This window comes from Penaeus vannamei, chromosome 35 (assembly GCF_042767895.1).
Source record: "Penaeus vannamei isolate JL-2024 chromosome 35, ASM4276789v1, whole genome shotgun sequence".
NCBI classification, from domain to species: domain Eukaryota; kingdom Metazoa; phylum Arthropoda; class Malacostraca; order Decapoda; family Penaeidae; genus Penaeus; species Penaeus vannamei.
In genome coordinates this window covers 20,585,466-20,590,465 of record NC_091583.1, presented here as the reverse complement: position 1 = coordinate 20,590,465, position 5,000 = coordinate 20,585,466, and positions in this window count along the sequence as shown.

The window sequence follows — 5,000 nt, the reverse complement described above, 5'->3', positions numbered from 1 at the left end:
GTCTTCCTCACTCTGCTTCACCCTTGGCACTGGTCTTCCTCACTCTGCTTCACCCTTGGCACTGGTCTTCCTCACTCTGCTTCACCCTTGGCACTGGTCTTCCGTTTGCTTCACCCTTGGCACTGGTCTTCCGTTTGCTTCACCCTTGGCACTGGTCTTCCGTTTGCTTCACCCTTGGCACTGGTCTTCCGTTTGCTTCACCCTTAGCACTGGTCTTCCTCACTCTGCTTCACCCTTGGCACTGGTCTTCCGTTTGCTTCACCCTTGGCACTGGTCTTCCTCACTCTGCTTCACCCTTGGCACTGGTCTTCCGTTTGCTTCACCCTTGGCACTGGTCTTCCGTTTGCTTCACCCTTGGCACTGGTCTTCCTCACTCTGCTTCACCCTTGGCACTGGTCTTCCGTTTGCTTCACCCTTGGCACTGGTCTTCCGTTTGCTTCACCCTTGGCACTGGTCTTCCGTTTGCTTCACCCTTGGCACTGGTCTCCCTCACTCTGCTTCACCCTTGGCACTGGTCTTCCGTTTGCTTCACCCTTGGCACTGGTCTTCCGTTTGCTTCACCCTTGGCACTGGTCTTCCGTTTGCTTCACCCTTGGCACTGGTCTTCCGTTTGCTTCACCCTTGGCACTGGTCTTCCGTTTGCTTCACCCTTGGCACTGGTCTCCTCACTCTGCTTCACCCTTGGCACTGGTCTTCCGTTTGCTTCACCCTTGGCACTGGTCTTCCGTTTGCTTCACCCTTGGCACTGGTCTTCCGTTTGCTTCACCCTTGGCACTGGTCTTCCTCACTCTGCTTCACCCTTGGCACTGGTCTTCCTCACTCTGCTTCACCCTTGGCACTGGTCTTCCTCACTCTGCTTCACCCTTGGCACTGGTCTTCCTCACTCTGCTTCACCCTTGGCACTGGTCTTCCGTTTGCTTCACCCTTGGCACTGGTCTCCCTCACTCTGCTTCACCCTTGGCACTGGTCTTCCGTTTGCTTCACCCTTGGCACTGGTCTTCCGTTTGCTTCACCCTTGGCACTGGTCTTCCGTTTGCTTCACCCTTGGCACTGGTCTTCCTCACTCTGCTTCACCCTTGGCACTGGTTTTCCTCACTCTGCTTCACCCTTGGCACTGGTCTTCCTCACTCTGCTTCACCCTTGGCACTGGTCTCCCTCACTCTGCTTCACCCTTGGCACTGGTCTTCCGTTTGCTTCACCCTTGGCACTGGTCTTCCTCACTCTGCTTCACCCTTGGCACTGGTCTTCCTCACTCTGCTTCACCCTTGGCACTGGTCTTCCTCACTCTGCTTCACCCTTGGCACTGGTCTTCCTCACTCTGCTTCACCCTTGGCACTGGTCTTCCGTTTGCTTCACCCTTGGCACTGGTCTTCCGTTTGCTTCACCCTTGGCACTGGTCTTCCGTTTGCTTCACCCTTGGCACTGGTCTCCCTCACTCTGCTTCACCCTTGGCACTGGTCTTCCTCACTCTGCTTCACCCTTGGCACTGGTCTTCCGTTTGCTTCACCCTTGGCACTGGTCTTCCTCACTCTGCTTCACCCTTGGCACTGGTCTTCCGTTTGCTTCACCCTTGGCACTGGTCTTCCTCACTCTGCTTCACCCTTGGCACTGGTCTTCCTCACTCTGCTTCACCCTTGGCACTGGTCTTCCTCACTCTGCTTCACCCTTGGCACTGGTCTTCCTCACTCTGCTTCACCCTTGGCACTGGTCTTCCGTTTGCTTCACCCTTAGCACTGGTCTTCCTCACTCTGCTTCACCCTTGGCACTGGTCTTCCGTTTGCTTCACCCTTGGCACTGGTCTTCCGTTTGCTTCACCCTTGGCACTGGTCTTCCGTTTGCTTCACCCTTGGCACTGGTCTTCCTCACTCTGCTTCACCCTTGGCACTGGTCTTCCGTTTGCTTCACCCTTGGCACTGGTCTTCCTCACTCTGCTTCACCCTTGGCACTGGTCTTCCGTTTGCTTCACCCTTGGCACTGGTCTTCCGTTTGCTTCACCCTTGGCACTGGTCTTCCTCACTCTGCTTCACCCTTGGCACTGGTCTTCCGTTTGCTTCACCCTGGCACTGGTCTTCCTCACTCTGCTTCACCCTTGGCACTGGTCTTCCGTTTGCTTCACCCTTGGCACTGGTCTTCCTCACTCTGCTTCACCCTTGGCACTGGTCTTCCGTTTGCTTCACCCTTGGCACTGGTCTTCCGTTTGCTTCACCCTTGGCACTGGTCTCCCTCACTCTGCTTCACCCTTGGCACTGGTCTTCCTCACACTGCTTCACCCTTGGCACTGGTCTTCCTCACTCTGCTTCACCCTTGGCACTGGTCTTCCTCACTCTGCTTCACCCTTGGCACTGGTCTTCCTCATTTTGTCATCCTGTCACTCGTTCTCCCACACTCTGCTTCACCCTTGGCACTGGTCTTCCTCACACTGCTTCACCCTGTCACTCGTTCTCCCTCACTCTGCTTCACCCTTGGCACTGGTCTTCCTCACTCTGCTTCACCCTTGGCACTGGTCTTCCGTTTGCTTCACCCTTGGCACTGGTCTCCCTCACTCTGCTTCACCCTTGGCACTGGTCTTCCTCACACTGCTTCACCCTTGGCACTGGTCTTCCTCACTCTGCTTCACCCTTGGCACTGGTCTTCCTCACTCTGCTTCACCCTTGGCACTGGTCTTCCTCATTTTGTCATCCTGTCACTCGTTCTCCCACACTCTGCTTCACCCTTGGCACTGGTCTTCCTCACACTGCTTCACCCTGTCACTCGTTCTCCCTCACTCTGCTTCACCCTTGGCACTGGTCTTCCTCACTCTGCTTCACCCTTGGCACTGGTCTTCATTTTGTCATCCTGTCACTCGTTCTCCCACACTCTGCTTCACCCTTGGCACTGGTCTTCCTCACTCTGCTTCACCCTTGGCACTGGTCTTCCTCACTCTGCTTCACCCTTGGCACTGGTCTTCCTCACACTGCTTCACCCTTGCCACTGGTCTTCCTCACTCTGCTTCACCCTTGGCACTGGTCTTCCTCACACTGCTTCACCCTTGCCACTGGTCTTCCTCACTCTGCTTCACCCTTGGCACTGGTCTTCCTCACACTGCTTCACCCTTGGCACTGGTCTTCATTTTGTCATCCTGTCACTCGTTCTCCCACACTCTGCTTCACCCTTGCCACTGGTCTTCCTCACTCTGCTTCACCCTTGGCACTGGTCTTCCTCACTCTGCTTCACCCTTGGCACTGGTCTTCCTCACTCTGCTTCACCCTTGGCACTGGTCTTCCTCACACTGCTTCACCCTTGGCACTGGTCTTCATTTTGTCATCCTGTCACTCGTTCTCCCACACTCTGCTTCACCCTTGGCACTGGTCTTCCTCACTCTGCTTCACCCTTGGCACTGGTCTTCCTCACTCTGCTTCACCCTTGGCACTGGTCTTCCTCACTCTGCTTCACCCTTGGCACTGGTCTTCCTCACTCTGCTTCACCCTTGGCACTGGTCTTCCGTTTGCTTCACCCTTGGCACTGGTCTTCCTCACACTGCTTCACCCTTGGCACTGGTCTCCCTCACTTTGCTTCACCCTTGGCACTGGTCTCCCTCACTCTGCTTCACCCTTGGCACTGGTCTTCCTCACTCTGCTTCACCCTTGGCACTGGTCTCCCTCACTCTGCTTCACCCTTGGCACTGGTCTCCCTCACTCTGCTTCACCCTTGGCACTGGTCTCCCTCACTCTGCTTCACCCTTGGCACTGGTCTCCCTCACTCTGCTTCACCCTTGGCACTGGTCTTCCTCACTCTGCTTCACCCTTGGCACTGGTCTTCCGTTTGCTTCACCCTTGGCACTGGTCTCCCTCACTCTGCTTCACCCTTGGCACTGGTCTCCCTCACTCTGCTTCACCCTTGGCACTGGTCTTCCTCACTCTGCTTCACCCTTGGCACTGGTCTTCCTCACTCTGCTTCACCCTTGGCACTGGTCTCCCTCACTCTGCTTCACCCTTGGCACTGGTCTTCCTCACTCTGCTTCACCCTTGGCACTGGTCTTCCTCACACTGCTTCACCCTTGGCACTGGTCTTCCTCACTCTGCTTCACCCTTGGCATTGGTCTTCCTCACTCTGCTTCACCCTTGGCACTGGTTTTCCGTTTGCTTCACTCTGCCACCCTGTTACTCGTTCTCTCTCACTCTGCTTCACCCTTGGCACTGGTCTTCCTCACTCTGCTTCACCCTTGGCACTGGTCTTCCTCACTCTGCTTCACCCTTGGCACTGGTTTTCCGTTTGCTTCACTCTGCCACCCTGTTACTCGTTCTCTCTCACTCTGCTTCACCCTTGGCACTGGTCTTCCTCACTCTGCTTCACCCTTGGCACTGGTCTTCCTCACTCTGCTTCACCCTTGGCACTGGTTTTCCGTTTGCTTCACTCTGCCACCCTGTTACTCGTTCTCTCTCACTCTGCTTCACCCTTGGCACTGGTCTTCCTCACTCTGCTTCACCCTTGGCACTGGTCTTCCTCACTCTGCTTCACCCTTGGCACTGGTTTTCCGTTTGCTTCACTCTGCCACCCTGTCACTCGTTCTCTCTCACTCTGCTTCACCCTTTGCACTGGATTTATTTTGTGCTTCGTGTTGCTTCATTCTGTTTCGCCTTGATGCGGTTTTAATCCGCTTAGATCTTGATTTAGCTTCATTCTGCCTTATTCTTTCGCACTGTTCCCCATTCTACTTTATTTTGCTTCATTCTACTTCATTGGACATTTTGCTTTACCTTGCTTCGTTTTGCTTCATTCTGTTTCACCTTGATGAGTTGTTAATCCGCTTAGATCTTAATTTAGCTTCATTCTAACCTCATTCTTTCGCACTGTTTCCCATTCCACTTTATTTTGCTTCATTCTACTTCATCGGACTGTGTGTGTGTGTGTGTGTGTGTGTGTGTGTGTGTGTGTGTGTGTGTGTGTGTGTGTGTGTGTGTGTGTGTGTGTGTGTGTGGGTGTGTGCGTGTGTGCGTGTGTGTGTGTGTGTGTGTGTGTGT